Source organism: Acanthochromis polyacanthus, chromosome 14 (genome assembly GCF_021347895.1).
Source record: "Acanthochromis polyacanthus isolate Apoly-LR-REF ecotype Palm Island chromosome 14, KAUST_Apoly_ChrSc, whole genome shotgun sequence".
Taxonomy (NCBI): Eukaryota; Metazoa; Chordata; class Actinopteri; family Pomacentridae; genus Acanthochromis; species Acanthochromis polyacanthus.
Window position 1 is genome coordinate 28,355,125 of NC_067126.1, and position 14,644 is coordinate 28,369,768.

Genomic DNA, 14,644 nt, shown 5'->3' on the forward strand with positions numbered 1-14,644 from the left:
ATGTGGTTAATTTAATAAGGATCTGCCACCAGTAAATATGACAAGGGGATTCCACTTATTGCAGTTATATTGACTTTTCCCACTTAGCTGTATGTGCTGGTATGACATCACATGGTGTAGAGAGGCAGAAACGTGAGAGAAGAGGGGTGTAAGTGGTGTCGATTTCTTTTGTTCCCAGGTTGCATGTTAAATTCTCATTTTACTTCTGTTCGTAGAGGTGAAATATCATCATTTGAAGCTGTTAAGTTCAAGAGGGGCTTAGAGAAAACATATGAACCTGAAGCCAGGGTGCATATCGACAAACGGTAAAACAAACATTACACACATATTTCACTGGTAGCTACCATTTCATTATCAGCAACTGAATTTCCTCCTCACACCAGGTCTTAGTTATTTAGTGGAATGCTTCTGTCAACCACTGACTAGATTTAAACCACATATCTGTTAGCCCCATTTTGCTGCATTGCACTGGTTTGCTCTTCTCACACTCTACTGGCACAAGCATCAAAGCCCCAGCTACCTCCCAGGAATATCTGGATTTCATGAAGCTTATTCAAAAAAATGAATTAATGGATAAGATTATTACCAAAGAGCTTTAACATGTTAGCATAAAACATCTGCAATTTTTTTTTTTTATCCCTCACACGTCAGATCTTGCTTTTGGTTGGCTTCCATCAATAAATAATTTCTGAAAACCTTCCAATTGGGCACCTTTGCAGTGTGTGAAGTCAAAAGCCTCTGCTCAGCAGGATTCCTTCAAACGAATTCGAGGAGCGTCTACTGTCAGCCAGTTGGGTCCACTATTGTGACTGTTCTGCCTGCGAGGGCTTGGTTGGTCATCACATTTATATAATTAATAGCCCTTCAACCGAGCTGAATTCACTTGCAGAGTGGGCTGTGTCCCAACAAAGGCAGAGAATAAAAGCAGCAATAAACCATCCAAAGTGTCTGTCATTAAGAGATTGTTCAGAAGAGGAGCCAATCTTCCCCCTCTCTCTGTTTGTTGCTTTGATGAGCCTGTTGCTTGTGCTGTTGTGGCCTCAGTCAGCTGACTGCAGATCAGCCTCTTTCAAGCCACACTTTCATTTTGGTGCACCTCATCTGTTTGATCTTTATGTTTTATCTGTACCAATAAAAAAAAGCGGGAGAGCTATGCCAATGGAATGTAAGATTGTTTACAGTGAAATCCATTTTTAAAAAAAGCTGCTGCTGATGACAAATCACTCTCTTTCAGTGGCGTGATCATGCAGTTAATACGCACATCATCAAGTTTCCATTGATAGAATAATTCCTAATTGTTATTATCCGCATTTACAACTATTTTTATATGTCTACAACGGAGAAATGGTGCGAAAAACAACCCAACACAAAAGCTAAGGAGTTTATTATGAGCTATTTACATTTTAACAAGCTGTATAAACATTATTGGATGATGTGAAAATATGGACATAAATCCTCAATCAACATGAAAAACACCATGATATAGCCAGATACATGTGTTGGGAGTGTGAAGAAATGTAGCTTCATCCCTGTTTTAAAATTTTAAGGCCCTGTATATTCTTTAGACAGACATTTAATTGCAAAATGATGATTTATTGTATTCGACTTAATGCAGGCTGTGTATTGTGTATTTATTTGTGTGTGTGTGTTTTCTTTTTATATCTCATGCAGCCTGTTGTTTCAGTTGTACTCTTCCTAAAATGTTTCTAAGGGGAACAATTGATTCATTTCTTTTTATTATTACCATATAGAAAGAGCACCGAGCGCTTTATTTCATTCGGATGATAAAGTTGTGAATAATTAAGCAGGCAGTCTGGCTTTTATAACATGCATTCTCATTTCAACCAACTTCAAAACATTAGACTGGCTCTATTCACAGGCAGGCTTCATATTAGAACCCTGTTAATGCTTCTGCATCCATTTATGCAGTGCAAACACAAGACCTGTGGAATGCCAAAATAGGAATTAGGAATTAATTTGCAGGATCATTGTGATGCAAATTAAGGCAGATGTCTCCCCCAAAATGAAATTCGCTTTTGCTCTTCTTGTGATCTTTGGGCAGCATTCCAAGTGTCAAGAGTGATACGGATTATTACTGAAAGAAAAACACCATGTTCTCTAGCATTTTTACCGGTGATTATTAGGGACATTTAGGAACAATTTGTGGAGCGGACCAGTTTTAGATTAGAGTCTAAAATGCTGAAAATTGTAGTCTTACCTGAGAAACTGTCTCAGAGATGCCTCAGATTCAGAATAGCTGAATTATATTTTGGAACGGGCTTCCAAATTATCATTCTCAATTGAAGAGAAAGACATTTTTGTGTGGTATTAGCATTCAAGTCATGCATAAAAGATACACCCCAGGAGACAGCATTAGGAGCACATTGTACAGCCAAGTGAAAAATTAAACTCCATGTCCACTCTGTTAGTGGTTATGTTAATGACTGCACACATTTATTTAAGAAAACATCAGTTAATTCTGTGTTGTGTGGTATGATGATTAGAATATGTGTTTAGTAAAATATGAGTAATAATTAGGAACAGTGGCTGCTGAATGAACAATATCAGCATAAATACATTCAATAGCAATACTCGCTTTGTTCTGCAGAGGATTGTGCGGGGCTGGGGCATCTTTTAGCTGACATTAGGTGGCCAGTCAATCCCAGGGCCAACAGAAAGTGACAAACTACATTCACACTTATAATTAGACAAACAGGCAATTTAGAAACACCAGTTAACCTAACACATGCTTCTCTTTGGTGGGAGAAACCCCATGCGGGCACAGTGAGAATATGCAACCTCTACACAGAAAGTCTGCATCTGACCAGCAGGTTCAAACCCAGAACCTTCCTCCTGTCAGGCAACAGTGCTAACCACTTCAGCACCGTACCATTTCATATCTGAAATCCGGTATCCTTGCCTAACTGAGGCTTCTGTTTATGTGGCAACCAAAAGACTAAGATGGCAGCAGGCTATTCGCCTAATACCATCTCGCTTCAAGAAAACACCGAATCCCTGTATTCACATTCAATAACAGAGTAATAACAGAAGTTCAAGAGAATGAAGCAGCATGCTCCCTTACAAAGAAACAAAACATAATGCTCTTTCTTTTTGACTTTGTAGGGCACAAAATGCTTCTTGACAAAGCAACTCAAGCAGCATGATAGACTTTGATAGTGTATTGCTTTCACCATCAGAAAAAATGCAAAGTTTCTCATTATGATGAGGACATGTTTAAATTATAACGATACAAAGATATAAAAAGTCTGAGGACTAGACATTGTAGCCTGTGAGAAATTAGCACTTGTATAAATGAATCCGCTTTTATTTCATGCTTGGGATGACACATGTTGAGTGTTTGCTAGTTCTGAGCACAACAGATGTAAGTATGCATTGTTCTTAGAGTTTTGAAATAAGGGAGTTCTACCAGAGAGCATCAGTCTGATCTGGTAGAGGTGGCGTCTGATTTCATTTCTTCAGCAAGGAGGCACATATGAATGAAAGTTGATTATCAGAGGTTGCTGTTATGAACATTATTTTTGATCCTGGATCCTGTGTGACACGTTAAGACCATGTCAGCATTAAACAATTCAAATGAAAATACAAATGTGTATTTTTTTTTTAGTTACTCACTGGAGCCAACATTTTCCTGTTGCATTTTGAATGGCATGTGCCTGGCTACTTATTGTTTGATAGCATAAAGCCTTGTGATTCAAACTGAGAAAAAACATTTGAAGATAATACCCCAGCAACAGCAGCAGCAGAAGCAACAGCTTCTTGCTTTGTAATAAAAGTGTGCACACAGCAAAACTGTCATCTATAGGGAATCACAATGTATTTTTAAGTGTTAAAAAGAAGAAGAGGGAGACGGATGGAATTGTTACGGGGTTAATGACTTATGTCATCATGATGCATTGGAATGTGACTCCTACTGAGTCTTTACAAAAGCATTAACTGTAAATCTCATTAACAAATGTAAATTGCAAAAACAAAACAGAAAAAAGAAAAAAAAAACAGCAACAGTGAATGAATACAGATTAGCATCTTGTGGTATACAAGATAACGGGATCCCATATTGGTATGTCTTTGTTCATTTTCATTTTTCCAAGACCCTGGCTCATTTTTTGTCATGCTGGCAGCAATAAGCTGCTGCAGTGGGCAAACACTGAGCCAAATCATGAATTGTGACCTCCATCGATTGGGAGCCACAATAATATGTTTGATGTAGTCCACCAACCAAAGCGTTACGAGTCATGATATTGGCCTGGACCTCTATAAACGTAGTGGTAAAAGTTTGAAATCTCACTGTGCAGTACATCAAATCATCAAACCTGTGCTAATGAATAGGAATACTATTATAATGTTGTGTCCTGTAAGTCCTGTAAGTTGCAAAGTGCATTACATAGATGCTTAGTCAGGTTTAAAAATCTTAGACATTTGCAGTGCAAGTCATCACCTTGAACTCTTTGTCATTCTCCTCAAACCATTCCTGAACAATGTTTGCATGATGGTAGGGTTCACCAGCCCACTGACATCAGGGAATATTGTTGCCATGATGGGGTGAAGGTTATGTGGCCCGCAACAATGTTTATGTGGGTGGTACTTGTCAGACAAACGTCAACAAGAATTCCCAAACCCGAGGTCTTCCAGCAGAGCATTTCCCAGAGCTTCATACTGTCTTGTTCGGCTTGCCTTACCACAGTGCACTCTGTCGCTATCTGTTCCCCAAGTAAACAACCCACACACACCTGTCTGTCCACATGACGTAAGACAAAATGTGACTCATCAGACCAGGCCACCTGCTTTCATTACTTCCAGTGGTCTAGTTCTGATGCTTACGTGCCCATTGCCAGAGCTTTTAGTGGAAGACAGGAGTCAGCATGAGCAGTCTCACTGGTGAGTAGAGTCACAGCCTCTGATGCAGCAAGCTGTGTGTTCTCACACATTTCTATAAGGACACCTGTGACCCTCACATCTGTTTACCCGTTGTTCTTCCTTGGAACATTTTGGCAGCTACTAACCACTGGTTACCAGAATTTCCCCACAAGACCTGCTGTTTTGGAGATGCCCTGACCCAGCCTTACAACCTTCACAATTCGGCCTTTGTCAGAGTCACTCACACCCGTATGCTTGCCCAATTTTCCAAGAACCGACTGCTCACATTCTGCCAAATATCTCCCACCTCTTGACATCTACCAATGCCATGAGACAATCAGTTTTTCACTCCCCTTGTCAGTGGTTTTAATGTTGTCGTTGATTGGTGTAGGTAGTGCCTTGTTCTCACTGTAGTTAACACAACATGTCAAGAAATAAAACCTACAGTAAGCACTGACTTTAACAATTATTAGTGAGTTGTGCAAAATCATATGGGGGAAAAAAAGTATTTGTATATCTGAGCTTTTACGGAGCAACCTCATCATTCTGTTGGAGTTGTGTATGTGTTCACCTAGCTTATGTAAGACCAATATTCATTCTCTTTCTCTCCGTTGTAGGTCTCTACTGGAATAAATATTTGTCCCTGTAGATCTATAAAGCTGAAGAAAACTGTAGACTCTGGTGATATTTCTCTGCAGGGTCACTATTATTAGTAATCCTGCCATTTCATACATTGTAACTATTAAAAAAAATCTGCTATGGCCACTTTAATTATTAATTTTGCAATATACACCACACACACACACACACAAACTTACTAATATTGACTATAATGGTACCACAACAGCAGTTTTTTCAGTGTGTTATGTGATAACACACAGCACTGAAGAGTTGTCCAGCAAATTATTATCCTACATGTAAAACAACACATAAAGCAGGTTGCCTGTTGACCTTGTTCATTATGGAAATAGGGTATGGCTCGCCTGGGGAAATCCTATTTGTCACAGTTTGCTCTCCAGTTCCTGTCATCGCTCCACTCACTAAACAATTAGTCAACAAGTCAGGAATCAGTGGGTGTGTATGTTTGGAATGTACTTTCATAAGTGGAGAAGGGCATGAATATTAAAAGCATCCCAGATGCTAGGCTTGCTGAACCTTACCACACACTTAACAGTTAAATGGGTTTGCATTTCATTTGCAGGCCCATTTAAAATGCAGCGTCTCTTGTGGTGGAACACCTGGTCTTATTAGTATAGTGCACAAATCCACATTCTGCCATCTGCAGCAGTGATGTCAGCACCTCGGTGGGTAACTATTCCCACCTCGGCATCAGAATCGGTGTTGTTAGATGGAAGAAAGAGAGCTGATGAAGAACGGAACGAGCAGAATGAGGGATAGAGGAAATCCCTGCAGCGGGAAGGGGCTTAATACCGCTGGAAGCTCCCCTGAGAAACAGTCTCTGAGCAGTAGAAAACAGGGAGGATGGAGAGGGGCCATGTGCGGTAACTCTTCTGCATGCTAGTGGCTACTGGCTAATCAGTGCAGCAAGGAACAACCAGCTGTTCGCATCCACCACATGCTATTTGACTAATACCACACATTAGGATGAAGAATATTCACCTGCAAGCTTGAAAAAGTGAGGTATTTGTCGAAGCTAAAGGGTAAATTGACATCAGAAGTGCTGAGCTGAGGCTTATAGGTGAGATAGCTCGAGATAGCTCTTGTTTTATAAAAGCAAATAAAAGTGGTATTCTGAATATACCTGTTTTTAGTTGGTTCCAGGTGCTTGTTGTTACTGTTTCCAGGCAATCAGCACATCTTAAATGTCAGCTCAGACTCGTCCGGTAAATTTACAGGATTACTTACATTTGTTCTATTTTTTCAGGTCATGTCAGCTCAAGTGAGTTTTTGTTTTGCTTTCTACGCGACATTCATCGATTGCAGTGACTCCCTGTTTTTCAAATCAATGTAGACGGCATGCCAACCATAAACAGATACATCACAATACATTGATTTTGTATTTACATTTCCAGGAAGTGGTCTATATGTAGCCCCTGTGGTTGCAAACTGTTGTTTGTGCAGTATTTGCCAACAGAAAAGACATGTCTAATGCTGTCATCTTATTAGAGCCCATATGGACTTGGAAATTAATCAGATGTCATTTCACTGGGAGGTTAGTAACAGCCCCATATGGCTTGTATAGCAATCAAGAAAACATGTAATGGAGTATAATTGTAGAAAGCACCACATTAAACAGTAGGACTAAGCCTCTTTTTATTATTCCTTATTATTTCTTACACTAAACACGCTGCGATGTGAGTGGCATTCAGAGGTTTCTGTCAAAGTTATAAATTGGTGACACTACAATGGTGGTGCATTTTTCATGAAATGCAAAAATATTCAAAGGTTGCACCCCTGATTTTTTTTTATTATTATTATTGCAGGGATTGTGTTTTTTTGGTTTTTTTTTGACAACAATGAGATTTCCCTTTCACACACACCAAGGCCACAATTCAGCAGTTCACATCCTCAGGGGATAGTGTAATTGTAGATGATTGCAGTTGAATACATTATGCTCATGACTGACGTCCTTTGTACGTAGTGACAATCAATTTAATTGGCTGCCAAATGCCAGGGAAGCACTACACCTCCCTAGTGCCTTACGAGCGTTGTGGAATCAGAGGAAGTTCGTGTTGTACCACACCATGTCACTGCGTAAAGCTGACTCAAAGCAGGATCGTTTAATACCTGACTCAAAGCAATTAATACCGGCAATCACGACATGTCCCCCTGCAGCAGCAGTGCTCAGACTGTACAGTAAGTGGATACAAGGTGCCACACATGCAAATGCTTTTAAGATCATTGTTTGAAACACCTCACGCAGCTTGAATATACTACATGTGTAATAGAGGAAAGTCCCCTCACTGAAACACGGCTGAATTTGACATTTAGCGATACTACTACGTGTTTGTCGGAGTACATGCTGTTCTCTGTTTAACATATACTATTCTCCATTTATTATACGTGCTGCCAAAAGATTAAACACAGATAAGTGCACACTTTTGGCCAAATGTTTACACGAAGAATTGGCAAATGATTTGCAAATTGAAACAGAATGGAAGATAAACAAAACCTGGCTGGCGCATATTGCAGTGTGGCCAAGTATTCTCCAAGGACTGGAACAAATACATGTACAAAATAAGTAGGGGAGAACCTGCACAAAGGTAATACTCTCAATTGTAATGTAATTTACATAACAAACGACCACCATGCTGAATCCAGAAATGCTAGAATACAAAGGCAGTACTTCATACTCCAACCAAAGGATGGAAATATCCTTCAGTGTGCCCAACAGTTTGTTCCACAAGACATTACAACAGTGAAAGCACAGAAGGCCATTAGACTTAGACAGACTTTATTAATCCCCCAAGAGAAATTATATAATATTTGGTATTATATTAATGGGCCCCGCGGATGAATTAATGACAAAAAAAATCCCCCGTTATTCAGTTGGCAGCCAATAGTTACTTTTAATTTACCTGTTTCAACTAAAAGCGAGCAGCTTTTTGTTGCCATTATTTGACAGGTTAGTAGAGAGGCAGACAGCAAAGCAGGGGAGAAGAATGGGGGAAGACAGCAAAGGGTCATGAGCTGGAATCAAACCCAGGCCACTGCGCCAGGGAATCTAGCTCCTCTTTATGGGTTTCCAACTCAACCAGTTGAGCTATCTTAGCGCCCACTATGCAGCTTTTAAAAGAAGAAATGATTTTGTTGACTCAGTGCAATCTCTCAACCAGTATTTCTTACATAGGTCTTTTTTAGGAAAAAATGAAGCATGTTGTAAGGTTTACGGCACATGTGTGACAAATTGATATCCACTACAGTGCGACAAAATAACCGGGAAAATTTACAAGGCCAGCAGGGCAGGTACTTCCGTCATTATAAAATTCATCAAAGCTTTGTAGTAGATTTATTTTTTGCAGGTCTTTAGTTGTAATTTCTGCGGTAAACTGCTATTACAGACATCTCTGAGCTAACCGTGACCCCTCATGCAAAGCCTCTTCTGTTCATCCACGATGTGTGTCTCACAAGATTCTAGGGCTTAAGGGTGCTCATTAAAAGTTACAAAGAATGTTTAAAATATTAAAATAAAACTGTCATTGATTTTTTTTTAACTGTAACATTTAATTAAGGATATGAAGAAAGCAACATGACAACCTGTTGAGAAAGTCCCTGGTTGGATCTTCACTCAATGGAATTGTTACAAATGTCTGTGGGATTTTGAACAGTTTTATTCTAGGTCGCTATGAAATGTTCTTTCTCGTTTGGAGGAAAAGTTAATTTCATAAGCTGCATAAATTACAGTACTCTGCATTGCAAAATTCAGTTCATGGGGATCGTCACTTGATGGGGGCTAATGTGGTGGCAACCTTTGAATAAACATACTATGTAACTGACATTACTGCAGCAGTTCACTGATTTTAAGATTTTTCTCGATATACTACCACTTAACTGCTATATGCTGTAGCATCTCTAATAATTCTCAGATGAATACCTTTGGGAAAGAACAGTCATTTGCATTCTTTGATTAGACAAATAAATGGCTCTTATGTCTGTGCTTTGAGCGTGAAGTTGACACCAAGTGGCAGTTCGCTTCGCATTGCATAAAGAATGGAAGGGCAGACACGACTGATCATCTTCTCCTCTTAGTTACACATCAAATATGTGTAAGACCCAGAAATGTCAAACTATTAAAGGACAAGTATGCAGAACCTTAGTTAAAGTCCATTGCTAATCCACACACGAACAGCTGCACACACCAGACACGTAGCTTTTCTTATTACATAGATGCACTTAGAGCCTGTTGGGAGGATTTTGTTCCACATGTGCACATTAAATCAGTGTCTACATATTCTACACATGCCACTACTGACCTTGTAGTAGTCGCAAATATTTTGGGCTGCACACAGACACATAAAGAGGGTCCATGTGGACTTGGGCAATTTTTAGCATTTGGAAAGTATCAGACTGGCCTCAGTGGCATCTAACAGTCGGTTGCAGATCGCCAGCTGAATGGTGGCCACTAATGAGGCCCATTCTAGAGCCAGTGTTTGGTGTTTTTGTTCTTGGCTACTGTATGAACACGGCGGTACAACATGGCACACTTTGTGGAGGACAGCCTACTCTTTCTGTAGCTATGAAGAATTCATTCTAAGCCAACAAATATGCAACAATTCTTAAATTAAATTTTTAAACACAGAAAATATAATTCTGAATATTCTATTCTGTTCCTGCTAATAGATCATTGTAAATCCTACACGCTGGTCTTTAAGTCTTGATTTCTATTAGGGACTAGCAGATACCATAGGGTATTATGTTATCAGTTTTAAATTCATTGTGGCAAAAATTCATGAAATTTGCGCTAATTAATTTGCAGAATGAAAGATTTACATAAGCCTAAGGAGGCGAATACCTCTCGCACGCGGACAGAAATCTTACAAAATCACATTATTCATGATGAACATCGTTGTTGTTGGTATTCAATTAACACAGTCATTCATTCACACAACTTAGTTTCCATGTTACACTATAAAATCCCATATATTCCATTTGATTCATATGCCAAAATGTCCCTCCAGGCCTTCTCTCCACTTCAACTCTATTTGCATGTCTAAAGCAGCAGAGTCTTTAAAAGGCAACCAACCACAGCGACACAGTCTCAGAGCTGAGTATCTCCCTGGAGCTGCTGAAGCATCGTCAGACTTTGGAGAAAGCGAATCAGAGAGTCTCTACAGGTCCCCTATGGGAGGAGAAAAGAGCTCTTATTCTAACTTGGTGGAAAATGCCAGCACCCACAGGGGCACTGTTACACACAGCTGGGATAATAAGTATCACAGGGAGACCCACGATCCACCAGCAAACTGAGACCAGCACATGGATTTGTTCCCTATTCACCGTTGCCACCAAGCTGACTCATCCCAAAAAGCCAATGAATCTCTTTCCCCTTGCTGTTGCAGGGCCATTTGAATGTCTGAATCAGTGTGCCATGTAATACAGGATGTGGTTTATAGGACCACAGGGTAAAGTGGATGGGGTGAAACAGTGTGGGGATATGAGATGCATTCTCCGGAAGGCAGGCTTGAATTGAAACACTTAGGCATACAATTGAGAGAGACTTAAAAAAAAACTTAGGAATTTGAATTTATTAAACTGATTTAAACATTCCTTAACCCCTCAACGTGTAATTTTTTGACTTTATTTCCCCATTACACAGCTTGAAATCGTCTCTATCCTATTAAAATGTTATACATGTTCTCTTAAATCTTGTTTGACTTTTATAGTATATTTTGAAATTTTGGGATCCAGAAATCGAATAATCCTTAGGCATGCTTCATTTCCCAAATACTCCTACTTCTAAGGTTTCTTTTTCTTGTGAATCCTCTGTATACTGATACCAAGTGCAGAACAATGTTGACAGTTTTGATAAAATCAAGATGATTTGTGTGCTAATGCATTCATCATATTAAGATGACTGAATCACTTCTCTGACTCAAAGCAGATTCCGCAAGACTTTTTTTTTTTAAAGTAGTGCGTGGATCTGGCAGAGACATGGATTCACATTGTTATGCAGTCAAATCAGCAGGGGATTGCGGGAGCTCAAGCCAAGGATTACATTTGTCACAGTAAAATTGTACTACTAGTGTTAATTTCAAGCCATGAACAGAATACTTAACAAGTGAGAGTCATACTGCATTGTTAAATGTAAAATACCCTGCTAGAGACATTAACACAAAGCCTTCGTTTTATCAAGCATAACCCTTATTTCCATGGAAGAGGAAAAATATATGCCTCACTTACACAAAGGTCTGGTTTCACCTAAGGCTCCCCTCCTCCTCCTCCTCCTGTCCTACTAGCAGTTTCTTGTCTTTTTCTTCCCCCTCTTTATTCCACTAGCTCACTCTGCTTTCTCCCTCTCTGGCATTCAGTTTATTAAGTTAGCGTGAATAGCTGTGACCGAATATAATGCCTAAGACCTGCTAGCAGGCTATAAATGCAGCCCTAATGGCAAAACCATTACACATTTGGTACAGACTCCTGCTGTAGTGAATGTGTTGCTGCAGGAAAACAGAGGTGGTGGCAGGCAGGAGGCGAGGAGGAGGTGGGGGGATGAAACACTGCCTTTCCATTAGCTGATTGAATTGGACCTCAGTCCTGTGGGCTGGCAATTGTTTGCCTCACATCAAACACAGCTGAGATGTAAACATCTCAGTTAGGAAAATATCATAAGAGAGTGTCGTCTCACCAGCGAGACTACTACTCCAACTAGCAGTAGGACATAGGTAGTCTGTTAATAGAAGTGGCTGCTCTAGTCCACTTCTCTCAGTAGTAGTGATGTTTTGTATCATCCACCTCATGTTTTCCGTGAGCCAGAGTGAAGGCCTAATGGACCATAGCGTGCTGGAGTAGCTGGCCGGCTGGCTTAGACAACACATCTCACATTAGGATCCAACATTTACCCAAGTGCAATGTCAGATTTAATAAATGATATATATACTTTTACAGGCTCTGCTGCGGGGGAGTGGTGTGAGAAGAGAAGGGGAAGATGAGAGGTTTTGCAAACCATAAGTGTTCCCTTTTCTTTGTAACCAGGTCAACAGCCGAGATGTTTCTGCACCGATAGTGGGGGGCGGGTGAGGGGGATGTGGGAAAGAGGTTTGTGGTGCATATTTAAGCACACAGCAGAGTGCATGCTGGAAAATGCTTTTTTTTTTCTTTTTTAAATCCTGGATGAAGATGCATGTCTTGGGTAAATTCTGGGAGAAAGTCGTGCATTTTGAAACCACAGGGAGTTGTTTAGGGTTTTTTTTTTTTTTTTTGAGAGTTTCCTAATCTGGCACGAAACACATCTGTTTGTGGAGGAGGCATGACTTAAAGGAGGGGAAAGCGAGAAAAAGGAAGAAGAGCGAGGAGGGGAAATGCAGCCCACATATGCAACTTGATGAAGTCAAGTGTAGACTGATTGAGGAGAGAACTGCAGTGAGGGCTAGAGGAAAAAATAACAAAAAGAAAATGCAAACACCATATGAAAATCTAAGGAAAATATGCCCTTATAGTTTCTGTTTTTAGCACAGGGAAAAAAGGTATTAGTGAAACCTCAATTTGTCCTCATGCTAAATGTTATAGCTGACATTCTAATTATCCAGTTTGAGTACGTTACCAGGAGTTTGACAAACCCCCGCTTGCCACAGGTTTTGTTGTGATGGCAGCCTTGTCGGCATCTGCATTTCAAAAAACCTGCCACATTTTAGAGATAACTAACCCCCGCATGATCCCTGTCACTGGCTGCACTGACTCACAACCTGAGTGACTTAGCACCGCACTCAGATTCTATATTATTTAGTGTAATCAAACACACATTATGAGTCAGATTTCTAGGAGCTTTAAGATTCTCTAAGATTACAAAATGGTTGTTGGATTTTTGCTAAGAGGAGCTTACCAACACATAGCTCTGAAGTTATGGAAGTTTTATGTCATCAAACATGAGATTGATGCTGGATTTACTTGAGTAATGTTGCCAGAGAGCAGGCTTGCTGTGTGTAGCCCATATTCAGAAGAGAAAAGGCCCAGGATATGCTGATGCATTAATGAGCATCCACTTGATATATTCACGACATCTTCTTGATGTTCAGCCGTAGCCTTTGATTTCATATCCTTCCCATCTTAAAAACCTTTACTTCACTAATTTCATAGTTTTTCTTTCCATCCATCCATCTCCCCCATGTGATACGTGAATATTTAATAAAAGCAGTCTATGTGGGCTAGGTTCACCTCACCAGGGAGATTCATCATAGGATCTGCAGGTAACTCTTGCATCTGTTGATGTCAGAGTGCATGCCTGCACTTACAGAAAGAGATTTGACCTGTATGGAAAATGTGCCAGGAAAAAAAAAGCCTTTGTTGTCCAAAAAGAACATTAGATCCAAGACTACAGTTTGCCAACAGGGAAAGAGCAGCTCTTTTGGAATAATGAGCTCTGGACACATGAATCAAAGACAGAGTTGTCTGAAAACAGTGACAGCTGTGGAGCATTGTGGTCAAAATGGGTTCGGGGGTTTGCTTTGTTGCCTCGGGGACTGTGCATGGCTGGGTTGTGGGATGGTCAAAGCCTGGATTTGAATCCAGTTTTCTATGGTGTTGTTCTGGTATACCATATACCATATACGTCGGGACTGTTTCAGGGGCCAAAATTTCCTTTGGATGTTCTTATTTTTTCACCTGACTATGTATCTCATGAACACATTAACATGCATGCATAGTCTGTACTCTCTAGTTCGAGCCTGAAACAACACCTGCAGTAAATACTCAACATGCACGCCTTGACACAGTAATTGAATGCATTTTGTTAATTAGGCTGCTTTGGCTGGATTTTGACCTTCCATAGTGGGTTAAGCATGTGGCAGATGGAGATGTGTACTTAAAGTCTTGGAGGTGAGTTTTGAACAGAGTTACCCTGGGGACTGGCAGGTGTTCCAAGCAAAAGAGCCCCTATAAAATAGCAGCCTTCAATTATTAGTGAGAAAAAGACCATGAGTGCATAGTTATACTTGAACGAGATGGGCCATAAGGCTGCAGTTGATAAGATGTTTATGATTCCTCCTGGGGATGTCTAATTAAATGATGGCCTTGTGGGTCTCTCTCAGTCGCCTGTGCTCAGACTTTGAATGTAGTCAGGCAGTGGCCCCTATGGGTTACCATCTGTAAAACAAAG